The sequence below is a fragment of the Microplitis mediator genome, chromosome 7, assembly GCF_029852145.1.
Source record: "Microplitis mediator isolate UGA2020A chromosome 7, iyMicMedi2.1, whole genome shotgun sequence".
In the NCBI taxonomy this organism is placed as follows: Eukaryota; Metazoa; Arthropoda; class Insecta; order Hymenoptera; family Braconidae; genus Microplitis; species Microplitis mediator.
Window position 1 is genome coordinate 16,032,589 of NC_079975.1, and position 18,146 is coordinate 16,050,734.

At 35.1% G+C, this 18,146-nt stretch overlaps 1 protein-coding gene across 1 annotated transcript in view; it reads right to left on the reverse strand.

Moving 5' to 3' along the window:
* Positions 1-18,146, reverse strand: part of LOC130672204 (peroxisomal acyl-coenzyme A oxidase 3-like) — a 169,910-nt gene that overhangs the window by 57,627 nt on the left and 94,137 nt on the right. The gene's annotated exons all lie outside the window — the stretch shown is intronic.

The window sequence follows — 18,146 nt, forward strand, 5'->3', positions numbered from 1 at the left end:
CTCAGTATGCTGAAAAGAAATTTAATGAAATACCGTAAATATGGCGCGGAAGGGATGTTGAGGATCGAAAAGGCCCGCGGTCTAGACCTCCCAGGCCGTCAGCCAAATAAATACCTGAATATAACGTCGGGAACCTCTCGACAACGACGAGTCTCGAACAATTGATAAACTTTCGATAGGAATCTTTAAAAATAAATAAATAATGTGGTAACTCGCAAGGGTCTACCTCCAGAACGGCAAACACCACGACAATCGGCTCCTAGAGCACACTACCTAGAGCCATCAGCTCCAGAACGACATCAATCAAGGGCTGCGGTCAAAATCCACCTCGGTGGCTCTCCGACTCGCAAACACTCGCTATCAAACTCCAAACTCAACTCTCTAGTACATTTGTACACAAACAACTCTAAGACTCAACTATCTCATTTATCGGCCCGAAAGGGCAATACCCTGCTGTGATTTGTCTTGATAATCATGGCACCCAAACATTTTGAAAATTAGAGATCACGTGGTGATGGATGAGGGCAAGTTTGTGCAATAGCATGTCTAAAATGTTTTTGATTATAAGTAGAAGAAACCTTTTTGAGGGTACTGAGGTGAAGTTGCGTCTCACCACTAACCTATGCAACATGTCGACCATTACAGGAAATTAGTACCACGGGAGGCATTTCCAAGCCCACTTCAACCAGAGTCTCTTTATCTCCAAAGATATTAGTAATGTTGAGCCCAAGAGAGGTATGGACTCGTAGTGGTTGTTGGTGAGGCACCCACACACAAAAGGATCTTTAATCTGATCACTGATCCTAGGGCAAGCTAATATGAGTTTGCGGTCATATTTTTCTATTATAATATTATAGTGGAAAATAGGGATGTCACGAAACGCGTGTATGCCCAAAAGGGTTAGGTCCCGTTTCATTAATTAATAATCTCATTCACTGGTATTCGCACAACTGTCTCGCTCCAATCTTCCACTCTACTCACTCACACGCTCTACTTCTTCTCTGCGACTCTAGCTTCTCTATGGATTCTCACTCCCATCACATACAAGCCGAGGGTTCAGGGACCTCCTGTAGTGTCTCTCCCCGTTATATCCGAAGTGAGCAAATTTTTGTCTTTTTCGAGCATCGCAAACAAGGCCTACCATCCCAAATAAACATAAACGTATCCCAACTAACTTCGAACTCCAGCATGAAGGAGCGGTGATATCTCAGTTGTTCCTCTATGATCACTACGTCAACCCCAAGAGCTAAGTCTAGGCGTAGTCGTTATCCCTGATTGGGAGGCGTATTATCTTGACCACTATCCACGACACAGCTAGACATCCCTTGTCAAATTCACGCTCCATCACACATACACTCTAAAGCATACAACAGACCAAACACGTGCTCCTACTCTCATACTCTCAACACACTTACCGCACACATATACTCTATACACTGAACTCTCCACCACAACACTATCATCACATATGTACTCCCTGTATCTCTCACTCGAAATACATACTCTCACTTACTCCACCTCCAACTCTGCTTCTTCGGCAATGTAACCTGACACAGTAGAGTTATAATTACATATAAGTATATGATATACACCCATGATTGCTGAGAAAAATTCCATAATTATAGGGAAAATTCCTATAATTATCGTAAAAGTGCCTATATCGTATGGTAATTGAATTATAGTTATGATTACTATACGTAGAATAAATCGTATCCACATTGAAAAAGGCCCTAGCTGCATGTCCGAATAAATCCTAACATCATGAGGACCGGTTTCATAATATATATGAAATATTCCCATAATATTATGACACTCGTCACTATACTACACTCATGCCAAAAATCAAAAAAACAGAATAATTCGAGAAATTTTTTAGTGATTTTTGCCAGGCTGTAACTTTGTGAATAATAATCGCATCGAGTTTAAAAACAAAATATTTCATAGCTTAAAATCTCTAGTTTCGATGCATTTTTAACATGAATATTTTACAGTTACATGTATTATAGTCTAGGAGCCCTCCACGATTTTTTTTTATGATTAGTGACAGGCTAATATTTTCCGAGCGGCTTCATTCCTACAAGACGTCCAATTTTTTTCCTTACAACCGTTCTCGGTAATGGCATATAATGTAGTGCGCAAGCGCCAATCATGTCATTTGGGCAATGGTAAAATTATCATTTGTAACAACAAAATTTTTTTTTACTGAGGAGGTTATTAATTATAGAACTCAGTTAAACGTTTTTCCCACAAAGTAGCTGGTTTTATTACAGTTATTTATTTAATTAATGCTTACAGAAAGAGATAATTACTCTTACAGCATAGAGTGAAGGAATTATTGCACAAAACAAGTTAAAATGAGATAAAATACAAACATAATGGTATAGATACAATCTTTAAAAAAAAAAAAAAAATAATTTAGAATATTAAAAATAAACACAAAAACACAGTATATCATTTCGAGATGTTGCAAACCATGAAATTTAGATAAATTAGATAAATTTAATAGATCACCCTCGAAGATTCAGGCATTCAACAACATAGTTCACCAGCAGGTTCATGTGCTGTGACTTCTCACGTTCAGGATTTCGCAGTCTAAATATCCTTGTGCTGTCATCCACCACCTGAGTGGGTAAAGAAACCTCTCTCGTTGAAATGCGTAGGCAAGACAGAAGTATAAGAAATGCTCGATTGAGTCGAAGTCCCCGGTGAAGCAGGATGGACACCTCTGCTTTGGATGGAATTTGTGAATTCTGTTACTACTCAGGTTGCACATGTAAGAGTTTGTGAGTCGAAGTTGCGCGATTATTCTCTTATGCAGCATGGGGGCGTTCAAGCAGAGATATAATTGCTGATTTTTGTTATTTGCAAGACACGAGGAAGGAAGCCGAGATGATGGTGATTGCATGAGTGCAAGTAGGTCTTCCTGCACAGACTCTTGCTCAAGTTTGGAACGGACTAACTTGAGACCAGCCTTCCATCCTTCCGGATCCCAGGTGCCCCAGAGATGCTGCAGCTCCATGTCTATTATAAATTTCTTGAACTGGTAAGCCCAGTTATACCTCCCATCACCAATTAGGCCGTGTGCATTCTCACACAGTTCGTATTGCCGGAGAAAGCAAGCTTTCGTTAGGCTGTTGTGTTCAGACTCAATGATTTTTATGAAGAACTTATAAATTATCGTCCATGCCTTGACTCTAATTTTTGTTAGGTTAAGCTCAATCCGTAAGGAGGAGCTAGAGGTGTTCCTAGGTAGTCCTAGAGCTCTTTTATAATATTCATTCTGTACAACGTCCAGTTTGTCTAAGTACAACAGGCCCCAGGCTGGTATGGCGTAGAGTAAAGTAGAGGCAAAAATCGCATCAAAAAGTTTAACAACTGCCTCCCAAGCATTGTTCTTAGCATGAGCCAGTATAGAGAGAGCCACGTTGGAGGCAATTCTTGCCTTCTTAATTTTATCTTCCGTGGCACGCAGTCCTACTACAGAGCTTGTAATACAGATTCCGAGGTAGTTATAGCAGTTAACGATCTCGATAACTTCACGTTTAAATTCAAATCTTGACAAGTCAGAAGCTTTCACTCTACCATTAGCCCGTGCTACGAGGATTTTCGTCTTTTTAGTGTTGACAGCCAGCCGATTTTTGGCGCAGTACTTGTCCAAAACCACCAGCAGTTTAGACAGTTCTTTCGGGCTGTTAGCGAGGAAGACTGTGTCGTCCGCATACTGCAAGATTAATAGGTCAATCAAATTATTGATGTTGATACCCGTACAACCATGGGAATGGCAGAACTTCTCGAAGTCGGCCAGGAACAGGTTAAAGAGCAACGGGCTGAGGGTTTCACCATGTAATACACCTTCAGAGACTGGGAATCTATCAGAGACCTCGGAGTTTTGAATGACTTGTACTGAGGCCTGGCTGTAAAGACTTATTAGTATGTTGGTGATTCTTGAGCTTATTCCCAAGGAAGAAAGTTTAGCCCAAAGCAGATCATGAGGAACTGAGTCGAAGGCTCTCTTAAAATCAATGAACAGTAGATAGGCTGTGGCTGATGCTTGTCACAGCCTAAAGTGAATTGCCGAAAGTAACACATAGGCAGCTTCTGTGCACCTTTTACCAGTCCTGAAACCCATCTGGCATTCAGGAATAACACCTGTTTTATCCGCCCATGATGTCAGCCTGGATCTTATTAGTTCTGTAAATATTTTTACAATGTTATTGATCAACGCAATGCCTCGGTAGTTAGCAGGGTCCAGCTTATTGCCGGATTTGTGGATCATGCGAAGAAATGCAGAGGCCCAGTTGTCCGGAACACGTTCCGAGGACAGTATACAGTTGTAGAGGTCCAGCAAGCATGCCCTCCAATTGGATGGCAAACTTTTATAGAATTCGTTGCTAACCCCGTCTGGGCCAGGCGATTTGTTACTTTTTAGATTGGATAAACATTTCTCGAGTTCAGAAAAGGTTAATTCCCGATCAACTTCCTCCACCTCCACTCAGCTGCTTCCTTAATGAACTCCATTAGGATAGAGGCTTTACGGTCTAAGTCACGTTCTGCCGTATAGATCATGTTGTCCAGGGCAGCCAAGTAGAGGATATATGAGTCTTCTGTGTCCACATTCCACTTATATTTGTCTATGCAGGCTTTACTGCTGGTTATTTTAGGTACGACGCTTCCAATCATAATATCTATAACCACTGGAAAGTGATCAGAGCCGGTAACTACTTTTGAACAGTGCAGGTCAAGAATGAGAGGTAGCATGGCTTGATTTACCCAGATTAAGTCTATCACACTCGTGCCGTTATGGTTGCAGAATGTCACTTGCGCCGGGTGGTCACTTCGAGTTCTTCCATTGATGAGTGTGAAGTTAATGTCAGACATAAATTGACGGAGGGTACGGCCTCTGTTGTTTACAAAAGCATCACAGGTTTTTCTGTCTTTATATACTTGGATCTCAAAGGTCAGCTCGTCAGGGATGGGTTCAGTATCACCCACTCTGGCGTTTAAATCACCACCCAGAACTATAGGGGTATTCTCAAAGCTGACCTGCAGATCATCGAGGAGAAGTTTCAGCCTAGCTAAGGTGTTCTGGATGTCGGCAGTGGGGCCGGAGTACAGTGACCCCACGATAAATCGAAGATTGTCGTTAATTTGGACTAGAATAAAGGACCAGTCTTTAGATGACGCGATTTCTTCCGACCGCCATTTATTTTTATTTACAAGCGTCATTAGGCCCCCACTTACTCGTCCCGCAGTATGATCTTTGGTAGCATTTACCCAATAATTGTCATGACCGTCGAATAGTGAAGCGGAGAACATCGGAGCAGAGATCAGCTGAGTTTCGTTGATACATGTTACATCGTAGCTTAAGTATTGCTTACAGTTTGAGAATTTCATGAAGCCGTTGATATTGAAAAAACATATACTAAGAATTTCATAGTTTGCAACATCGGTAACTAGTTTTTTGGCAGTTGAGATTCCACCAAGGAAGTCGGAAGTGTTTCTGAGCCTCCAGAAGGTGGGAAAGACCCCAAGAAATAGTGAATTTTAGCAGGACTCTCACGAGATCGATTGTTACCTCCAAGAACCGCAGCAGTGGATTTGGGACTTGTAGAACCCTGGTTGCCACGAACTGGTATCGACGATCGCATGTTTTTAGGAGCCTTTTCCTCCATCCGGTTACTGATGCGAGACCAACAATACAATTTATTATCGATTGAGACATCTTGATGCTTGATGACTACTTTTTTACTTTCTTCTTTAGCCTTCTTCGCGTATTCGCGGTTCTTTTTGTTTATTATTTGCTGATTTTTAGTAAGATCAGGATTGATGTAGATCCTCGCCGTGCGTTGGTCGTTCTTCAATTTCGCTTTAGCCTTTAGAATTAGCATCTTATTTTCCTCAGAGTTGAGTTGGACTTTTACTACGTTAGGATTAGTTTTCAGCAGCTTGACCTCCTTTGCGCAGACATCAACTCCAAGCGAGTTGCGAAACAGTGTGTCAACAGAGCTTTTGAGATTTTCCCGAGTGGCCTCGATGCCATTTATGATTAGGTTATTTCTTATACTTTCCATCTCATAATTATCCAATCTTTCAGCCATATCATTAAGTGATTTAACAAAATTCGGAGGTATACTCGCCTGACCCATACTCACTGTATTCTCATTTTCTAGGGAACACATTCTTTTCTTGAGGTCTTCGTTTTCCTTCTTAAGGTCCCAGACTTCTTTAGATACTGAATTGATGTCTGTTCTCAACAGGTTAATGGTCAGATCATGCTTAGTGGAGATTTCCTGAATTTCAGTCTCCAGTGTTTTAAAGTGCCCGTTGTTTTGTTTACTCAAGTTGTTAAAAAGTTTACCCATTCAAGCCATTTCGTCAGGGATGTCAACCTGTTCAAGATCGTCTAGAGCACCGTCAGTGCCTGCCATTGCACGTCTCTTGGAGGCTTGAGGTGAGTGTAAGAAAGGCTCCACGGCAACCTCCTTATAGGATCGTTTCCTATTGTTCGGTGATAAGAAGTTGACGAGTTTCGGCTGGTTTCCCGCGTTAGAAGAAGCCCAGGCGTTTAGCTGCACAGCATTAGACACACGCCCCCTCTTCTTCGCTGAGTTCGGGTATGCCGGGGTTTTCGTCCGTGTGTTATCGGGAGCCAACAACTCAACACACTTTGCTAGTGGGTAATCAGACCGGCAGGTGTCGCCCTCGGACATACCGTATGTTATGCCGACATAATAATAATAACTCAGCAAATAAAAACATGCGTAGAACCTCTAACCTCAATTATCACCTGGAGTCGTATTTAGATCACACACTTACGATTCACGATGCTTTAGTAAATAGAACTACAATCATTCAAGATAGCACAGTAGTTTGTTAACACTTTAGACTTTTACATTGAATTTATTACCGATGAGATACAGAGCAATTTCACGAAAATAGCGGAGCAGACCGCAAACACGACCATTCAGTTTCACAGTAGCGCCCTCACTCCGGTTTTATTACAGTGTCCTCCACTCCTCAACAAGTAGCAATTATTTGAGGGGAAAAAATATTATTAACCAGCTCATTTTTCTCTAGTTGATTACTTAAAATTTATAACATTGAATAATCATATTGTCCTACAAATTAAATGGCACATTTTGTTATTCCAACACTCAAAAGTCGCCAATTCCGCGGTAGTACTTTACCGATCAGTAACTATAGGACAAAAATATCATATGATTTGTGAGTTAAATCTGTGCCTAAATATAGCAATGTCCTACAAAAAAACGGGCACGTGTCGCTAATCCTACAAAAGTTATAAGAAATAAAAAAAAATCAATAAAAGAATCATAAAAAAAAACGTTTTGATATAATAATAGGGAAGGAGGGGGGCACAGTGTGCCCCTTAAATTTTTCAAAACTTTAAAAATATGGGGGCAAAGTGGGCCCCTCAAAATTTTCTATACGCTAATAAATTCGGAGGGATAATAAGATTATTGAAATTTCTTATACAATGAGGGCTAAAAGAGACCACTAAAACTGTTTATGAAATATAATTTATTAAAAAAGTTAAAGATAATAAAATTACATTTTAAAGTTATATTGCAATGGATTATTAAAACGACTTTTGTATTATTAAAATACAATTGTTTTATAGTTATTTGCAAATATCACACGTGTAAAGAATAAAATATGTCTACTTTCCTATTGGCCACAGATTTCAGGTTATTTTTATACGTGCTGGGTGATTTCTTTTGAACAGTGCGCATAGGCAAAGTCTATGTCAAACAGAGAAAGAAGGAAGAAGCAGAACTGGTAATACTTCTTTCACGCATGCGCAAAATTAGCGCAGTTTCAAGTTTGTTTCAAATTTTCGAATGCAATAATCCTGAAAGGTAGATAGTTATATAGTCATTTATTTATTGATATATTTACTTATTTATTTATTAAAAATTATGGTAATCATTAGATTAAAATATGAAAGGTGTATAAATTATCATATAGATATATTGAAATTCAATATAATTAACATAATTTGAATTTATTACTAAAATTTCAAAAAATATTTTTATGTTGAAGCACGTTATAGTATTTATATTTTTGTAGATTAATTTCCAGTGATGATATGTCACTTTTTATGTAGGATAGTAGTGGAATTTTGTACTATATTTTATTCTTAAAAGAAAAATATAAAAATTAGCTTGTTACTAATCAAAAAAGTATCACCGTAGGATTGACGACTTTTAAGTGTTGGACTAAAAAAACGAGCCACTTAATTTGTAAGACAATATGATTATTCAATGTGTTACGTTTTGAAAATTACCCCAAACTAATTAAAAATGAAAATAATTTTTAATTATTAAATTTTATCCAGGCTTGGCCTCGTTAGGATGTCAATAGACCCCCGGTGGGCCTTGGTCATCGATTATTTTATTAATTATTACTTTTTAATTTAATTTCCGATTTAAATATTTTCGATGCCGTTTCCAACTCGATATTATTTATTATAACAGGTGAATGGTAGGAAAATCGGCAGGTCATGGTGTAGGTGAAAATATTGGGGTGCCAATTGGCACCCCAAAATAAGGTTGAATTAATTTAGAATTAATTATGTTTATTAACTGTATAGAGAGCAGAGGATCGAGCTCTATGAGCTCTCTCGAAGGACTCACTATTTTGTCGTTATAAAAATATAATAAAGCAAAAGAGTTGAAGAATTGTTGACGCCGTATCTCAGGTTCCCTGTGAGAGAATCGTCGTGGCCCGAGTCTCATGCATCGTCATCTGTTTTGACTACCCGCGAGCCACGGCGACTCTTTTATCGTAACCGATTTCCGTTATATTGCAAAAAAATTAATTTAATAAAAATCATCAATTTATTTAATCAATAAAATATTACGAGAACGTAACAAATGTTATAAATTCTATGTAACCAACTAGAGAAAAATGAGCTGGTTAATAATATTTTTTTCCCTCTAATAATTGCCACATGTTGAGAAGTGGAGGACACTGTGATAAAACCAGCTACGTTGTAGGACAAACGTTTAACTGAGTTCTATGATTAATAATCTCCTCATTAAAAAAAATTTTGTTGTTACAAATGATAATTTTACCATTGCCCAAATGACATGATTGGCGCTTGCGCACTACATTATATGCTAATACCCAGAATGGTTGTAAGGTAAAAAAGGCCATTCGGCAGCCGAAGTGGAAGGTAGATTTCCCAATTAATCTATATAAAAAGTTTCATACATCCATATCTTGTGATACATGTTGGTGTATCGTCATGATATAAAATTAGGTTCGTTTTCTAAGAGTGAGGGTAAAAAAAGACAACGACTATTTTCAATAGAGAACTTCAGATAATTGATTTGACAAAACATTTTATAGGTAATGGACCAAACTCACCTCCACGTAAACAAAGTATAGAGAATTAAATTAATATGATATCATAATTGTAATCGCTATAACGATGGCAAGACCAGTTATAATAATAGGACGAACAGGTACAATTGAAACATCATAAATAATAAAAGAAATACTTTTAAATTAAAAAATAGCTGTGAAATTGACAGGTTATCTTATTCACAATAAAATACAACTGACAAAATTGTATTATAATGGGAAATGCATATGTTATGCAGAATGAACACCATATGACAAAATTCCTTGAAACATCAACCATGAGGACAAATACAATAGTTAGATTTGAGAAAAATCTACCTAAAAGTTGGGCATCTTGTAGGAATGAAGCCGCTCGGAAAATATTAGCCTGTTACTGATCATAAAAAAAATCGTGGAATGCTCCCAGGGGGACATCCATTAATTACGTGAGCTCAGAATGGGGGGGGGAGGGGTCCAATGAAATCTCACCAAAACTCATTTAAACCAAGGGGGGAATAATCGAAAATCTCACCTCAACTTCAAAAAATATAAAATACTACAGATATTAAAAAAAAAATTATTTTGAGTTTTTATTTTGCCCGCTAAAATAAATCTAATGGCTAGTAAAATCATTTAATCCGAGAGAAATAAAACAAAGAAAAAAATCGGTCTATCGGTTGAGCCTGCGGGCCAGCCCGAAAACTTCCCGCTATTTTCGAGCTCCTTGAGCTCGAAAACATTGTTGTAAATACATTTTCGAGCTCGAAAATACTTTTGTGTGCCATTGTTTTAAAAAAAAAAAACGTTTTTTGCCATTTTTTCTCCAACGATATCTCTTAAACGAATTGACTGATTGAGATGATTAAGGTGGCAATCGACGCGTTTTATTGAGTTTTAGAGCTGAGCAGATTTTGAAATCGATTGATTCAATTTTTTTGTAGATATTCGAAAATAGTATATTGTACAACTAGTGCGGTAAGTTGTCGATTGCCCACGAGAACAAAGTTAAGCGCACGAACGAAGTGAGTGCGCTCATTTGCTCGTGTGGGTAATCGGCAACACCGCACGAATTGAACATACTTTGTTTATTATTAATGTGATATGAGTACTATTTTAGTGTTCACTGTTTCTTTCGCTAAGTAGCTTTGTGCTGATTCAACTGTTGCTGCGACATTTATGTGGGTTGTACGATAATCTCCACTGAAAAAGTACACAAGTCTCCATGGATTGAGTAAAAATTTTAAAGAAGTGTTGTTTTTATCCGTTTTTTTTGCTTTGAATTATATTTAGCTTAAATAAATTAACTATAGGATACCTGAGCGGCTTATTAACTTCGCGAATAGTAAAAATAAATTTAGTTTAAAATATTTTTAGCGTCAATCTCACGTAAGGGGGGGGGGGGGGTCCAGGCAAATCTTACGAAATCTCACCTAAGGGGGGAGGGGTCTAAACTGATCGAAAAATAGCTCACGTAATAAATGGATGTCCCCTAGACTATGACGCAGACATAAGAAATAACGCAAGACAAAAATTTTCCAAATTTTTCTTTCCAAAGAGTCCACCATTACGCGATAAAAAAAGACGATCATATTTATTTGCTTTAAATATATCAACCCTGGCGGATTCGTGATCACTGTAAAATCATTGTAAAACGACGGTCGAATGACCGTAAATTTACGGTACCGACAAATGACCATGTATCGACTGTTAAAGAAGCGTTATTTGATGGTGAAAGACAAGTGCCGTTGTGAAAATTCTCGACAGTAACTTTATAGTTGATGTTTTGTATGTGCATTATATTTCATCTGACTAGTGACTGTAAATTAACAGGTAATGGACGGCCTTCTATGGTCATTGATAAGTATAGGGATTGTCATAAACCGAAATCTTGGCGGTTCATTTACAGTATTGAGTGAGTCAAACACTTGTCAATCAAGCGTATAGTGTCGGTAAGTGAGAAACTTTTTGTTAGTGAACTATCGATTAGTTGTCGGTCAGATTTTTCATTTTTTAAATATCTCTGATAGCCAGTGATAAACTTCAAGTATACTGAAATTATTCATGTCGTGAAAAAATGTAAAAAAAACTTAAGAATAAAATTTTTAATTATCTAAAGTTCATTTGTATCCAAATACATATATAGAATTAACTTCTCCTCTCAAGTGTGTGATTCAGCACAGTGGTGAACACGTCAGACTTCGAATCAGACGGTCTTGTGTTCGAGTCCATAACTCGGCGAGCTTAATATTTTTTTTTTTTTCATGGCAGTTATTGTATGCATATAAATCACTATATAAAATTATACTATGTTTTTCTTCCCGAGCAGTCCCATGAATTTGCAAATTTCACATCTAAATGCGCGCGATTGGAGAATTAATCTACCGTAAATTGAGCGTAAAATGTCGGTCAAAATGCAGTGCAATTATTCACATATGTTCGTACTTTCGGTATCCACAGTCGGTAAATCAACTATTATGACATTGATGATCGACGCTCATACTATCGTTATTTAGCGATATATAATAAATGATTAGATGGTGTCATTGCCGTAAGTGCTGAAAAAATATATGGTGAAGATTTTTCACAACCGCACTTGGAAACGATCGTCGAATCACTCCATGCAGTCGAATGGTCGACGGCAGAACTTACGACGATTTAACGTTAATAAACGGTAATTTTATCGTGCCGCTGAGACCGCTAGGGAATATTTTAATTATTCTGTCACTAAATATGACTGATCATATGAAACTATTATATGTATACAAATATATATATATATATATATATATATATATTGTAACAGGAATTTTACTACCGGGGATCTACTGGAGTGAGGTCCGAGTACACTTACAAGTTGGCAACCTTTTTCAAATTTTTTTAAGTTGGGCGCCAGTTGATTCAATAACCACCAATAGACAATTTTCCTATAATACGACTGAGGGTGGCGGATCGGGGAAAGGTCAGGCACTTACGATTACGATTAAACAATTGTTCAGATTCTAAAAAAAGTAAACTATAGTATATTTAACACAAAAAACCAAATTGATCGATATTACAAAGAAACATAATCAGTTTACAAAGCAAAACACAACGAAAGTCGCTGAAACTCGGCTTACGACTTGATATAAACAAAAATCAACAAAAAAAACCTCAATTTATTATACGGTTCATTCCTCGTTCAGCGTACAAATTGATCACACAAGTTGGTCACTATCGTCAACTTCTCAGTCTCGGTTAACATTAACAATAAGACTCTAAAATTGACTATCTGACTTGATCTGATTTACAAAGTCGGTTGCATGAACTCCATACGAAATTCCAGTTGATAAAATAAAATAAACTATTATTTCTTTCCCCCGAAACACACACGCACACACACACACACAAGTGCACGTTCTAACGAAATACTTGACGGGTGACGTCAGAGTATTTTACACGGCGAAGACTCAACTGTCGTTACGAACAAGAGACAGATAATCCGCAGTTCTTCGAAATTTCCAAATAAAATAAAATAATATAATATAATTTTATTTCAATCACTCGTTCAATTTGTCATCATTCATTTATCATACGTAAGTTAATTGATTAGTATTCGTCATTACAAAACCAACGCACAACAACGCACTTCCCGTATGAAAAAACAATATATGGTTAAAATATATAAAATCATATATGCTTGCAACAAAAAAATATATGATATATTATATTGTATATTATAAAAAATCATATAGAGATTTTCGCCAATTTAATATAAAATCATAAATGGTAGTAAATATATGTATTCCATGTATGTAACTTACAGGTTTTCTATATTAAGCTATATGTACATTTACATTCACCTTACGATATATTGTATTGATATATTTCCTTTTATATTCAAAAAATATAAAATTTTTATATGAAATGAAATATATGGTAGCATATAATTTATATTATATATGGCACCATATATTTTGTTGTTATATTTAAACATATGTTTTATTCATTATATGTATATGAGTATGCATATTCGCATTAAATTAACAAATTTTAAAAATTTTCACTGCAATTTAAAGAGTCTAATTGGAGTTGGTCATACGAATGAGACAGTTTTTTTTTCATACATAATACAAATATATGTTATTATATATGATCAGAATATATTTTTCGTATATGATAGAAATGCATATTTTTATGTATGATAAAAATACAGTTTTCGTATATGAAAAGAATATATATTTTCATATATGATAAAAATATATTTTTTGTATATGACTGACATATATATATATATACATATATATATATATATATATATATATATATATATATATATATATATATATATATATATATATATATATACTATACTATACATGCTAAACATATACGGACTCGTATATGATGAATATTATATTTTTTAATATAAAAAAAATATATCAGAAAATATAGTTAAATTTGCCAAATATATTTTCTGATATTTATCATATATTTTTACATACATTTTGACCATATATGTAATTTTCATACGGGTTCGCTAGTGCATCACAAAAAAAAAGTTTAGCGCGATTATCACCACATCGCTTGATCACGTCGCGCCGATGCTTCGGCTAATTCAATTGTTCACTAAAACAACTTGGCTTATTGTCTACCATTACTTACTGTTCGCGATTCAATTGTTCTTTTATTTACAAATCGAAGTTTTTCAGAATCTCGAAACGTGTCTGCCACGTTCAACGGCTCGACCGGATCTCCCCCAATACATCCGTTCGATAGATTCCTCGATCAAAGTCCAAAATTTCATCATAGATGTCACCGAATCTATTGTTCAACGGATAATCAGTCATTCTTTCAAATGATTTTACACCACGGGTCGACGTCGAATTTTCCACGTGTTACAATACATATATTATTGATAGAAAATAAAGAAATTTAGTCTATGCCATGTCTTCTATGATTATAAAAGTTAAACAGATCCCTCGCGGATTCGGAATTACTTCGAAATCATGGTGAAATTTCGGTGAGATCATAGTGGAAAGATAGTGAACCCATGGTGAAATGACAGTGAAATCACTGTGATTTTGTGCCATTTGCTTACTGTGATTTTATTACCATCCGATGGTAATTTTATGATAATTTCACCATCGATTCATAGTTGAATCACAATAGCATTACAGTTAATTTACAGTAGTATAGCTGTAAGTTGACAGTGGTATTACTGTGTATTTACAGTGATTTCACTATCAGTTTATCCTGGATCTGCAGTGTTTCAGTCATGCTTTCTCGGTAATAATACAGTCATCATATAGTGATTTCACAGCAGCCTAACTATAGATTCTTCGTGAAATCACAATAATATTGCTGTGAGTTGACAGTAATATTACTGTGATTTCTTAATCATTTAATCCTGGATCTGCTTAGTTTTCATCGAGATTTAGGGGCAATATTGAGATCCTATATTTATTGATTCAAATATAATAATAATAAAATTAATAATAATATTATAATAGCAACAATAATCCTAATCTTGGTTTTTCAAGAAATAATTTTTCTTGTTTAAAAAAATTATTTATTATCCCTTTGAACGACTTCATGTAATTCCTCTGGAGGATTGAATGCAATTTTTTTATCCTCGGTAAAGAAGGAATTTTATTTTTTTTTAACGTATGATGGGACTCGAACTGCCGACTCTTCGATTGAGAGCAGCCTAAGTCATGTACTTTAGCCCGTTCGGCCACCACACGCATTCGGAACTAAATATTTAATCTGTTACTTCATGCTATTCAATACTATATATACTCAAGACTAAGCTATAAGAAAAATTATTTTATTAAGTACTATAAGATTAAAAGAATTCGACATTTATAAAAAAAAAAATTTTGCCTTCATTTGTAAATCATCAAGTTTTCTTAATTTAAGAATATTTTATTCTAAATTATGATAAATAATAAATATTTACTATTGAAATATTAATCTAAATGATGTTCTCTTTATTTTTTGCAATAGTTTAAATTCAATTTATACAGTTTTAAAGAAAAAGTTATTTAATTTTTTTATTTTTTTTCATAATTCTGAAGAATTTTACCGTCTTAAGCTTTTATAAAATTAACTAAATTAGATAATTACAGATAAAGTTTCGCTCGGAAATTCCTAAAATAGCTAAATTTATAATAAATAAAATATATATGTGCCCAAATATTTGCTAAACTTACAAATAATTATAGGAGCATTTATGAAATAATTGATATTATTTTTTTTTCAATTTCATTTTTATCGATTAATGACATTAAAAATTCAAATTTTGATTTTGAAATTGGATTAATGATAGATGTACCGTATCAGATCACTATCAAAGTAGAGTTAAATCATGGAGAAAACACTAATAATTTGCTGTGAAAATATCATAGAGTCACAGTGCTAATACTACTAGGTCTCCATGGGATCAGAGTAAAATCATGGTAAAACCACTATGAACTGACTGTGAAACTATTGTGAAGCCGCAGAGTTAACACCATCAGATTACTATGGAATCACAGTGAATTCTTAGTGAAACCACGATAAACTTACTGCAAATCCATGATAAAGCCTCAGTGTTACCATTGTTGGGTTACCATAAATCGATAGTTTATCGACAGTAAGATTATCATGAAACTATAGTAAATTAAGCGTAAGCCTACGAAAGAATCACAAGTGAAATCATAATGGAACTACCATAAAATTACTGTAAAATTACTACAGAACCACAGTGACGAAATGGCACAAAATGACTGTGAATTCACTATGAAATTACCGTCAATACACAGTAAACTCACGGTAAAATTGATTTCACTGTGATTTTACAGTAACTCCGAATCCGCGAGGGATTTAATTTGATATCAGTGAAAAAAAATCGGTCTGCCGGTTGACCCTGCGGGCCAGCCCCAAAAATCTCCGCTGTTTTCGAGCTCCTTGAGCTCGAAAAAATTGTTGTGAATACATTTTCGAGCTCTTCGAGCTTGAAAATACTTTTGTCTGCCATTGTTTTCGAAAAAAAAAACGTTTTTTACCATCCCTGGCGTTTTCGAATCACGGTGGAAACAGCGTGGAATATCGGTGGTTACACGGTAGGTTTTTGCCATTTTATCACCGTGTATACACGGTGTACCAACCGTAACTCGACAGTAGTAACAAGGTTTAACCACCGTGATTCCACGGTGACCCAACATGGTTCCAGATGATGGATCGAGAAATTTAATAACGGCAAAAAAGAACAAAAAAATCCCGCCGACTGGTAAGCTCGACCCAGAGACCTTTGAATTCAAAGTCTGATCTGTTATCCACTGTGCCGAATTTCACAATTAAATAATTAAATTGATTGTATTTATTCGGATAAAATTGAACTTAAGAAAAGTAAAGACGTCGAATAATAATTGATTTTCTTATTTGTGTTATATTCGATTATATTATTGTTAATATGGTAACGAGACCGATAGTGTTATACCCAGTAATAGCTAGACAATAACTACTTGTTTTGGTCAGTTATATACACAAGAAGTTGAAATTTTTCAAACTTGAATAACAATTTTTAAGTTAATATCTGGGATTTTTATAACTAAATTCCTTATTGAAGCTTCAAAATTCCCTTAACCGCCCGCTCATGGTCTTCTTAGCCTATTTTCAAAAATTTAAACGAGGTTTATATACTTTATAGAATTTATCAATGCGGCAAAGTAAAAATTTCATCGACTTCATAAAGTTTATGAATCATTATAAAACCATTTTTTTCGAATAAGGTAACGTTATATGAACCTATCTAACTTATTTCACAAAATTTTATGATACACACACCTGCACTGCTTGATATTTACTCAGAAATTGCTACAAGATAGAATTTGCTAGAACTTAATTATTATAATTTATAAAATTATATAAAAAATTAAAAAATTTTATTAAAGTTTTTTGACTGAATGAATAAATTCGTATCATGAGTTGTGCAATATGTAAGATTATATACAAAATAATGTGATTTTATATATTTATATGAAATTGAACTTTAAAGATTAATATTATTATACACTGGTCACAGAAATTAAGGGATAGAAAAAAAATTCTAAATTTTTAGGTGATTTTCAACATGCTGTAACTCGGTGAAAAATGGTCGTATAAAAAAACTAAAAAAAGCAAATTGTAGCCTCAAGTTTCTAGTTTTGAGATCTGGAGCTCAAAATTTTTTATCATGTACGGTTCCGGAGTAATCATAAGAAAACCAACGAAAAAAACATTTTCAAAATTTTTGCTGGTCTTTCAATACCTCTATGGGCGACAATAAATTTTTTTAAATAATCCGACTGTCTGACTTTTCTCGGAAATTTTATGCCCTTTAATTTGGTCGCCTCAAAAAGTCTCTACGACGATTTGGCGCCGAGTTATCATTGATCAAAGCAAAAAAGTGCATTTTGGCTTTGATAATCAATAACTCCGGATGTATTGGTCGTACAGAGAATGGAAGCAAAGTTTTGAAAACTGGAAAACATTCTCTATAAGGCAAAATTAGTGGCATTTGATAGAAAAATTTTTTTTAAAGCGATATTGTTTGGTAAAAAACAGGTCAAAATTCACAAATTTAAGGATATTCGGAAATCTAGCTATAACTTTGGATATAACGGATGAACAAAGGATATCTTCGACTTTTTTTTAACCTCAAAGTGTTCTGAAAAAACCCTGAAAATTTCAGATCGCTGCGATTTTTCTTTCTTAGTGCCCCGAAGCTTTAAATTTATCGATTTTGTCAAAAATCACCATAATTGGTAGTTTCTCGGTTT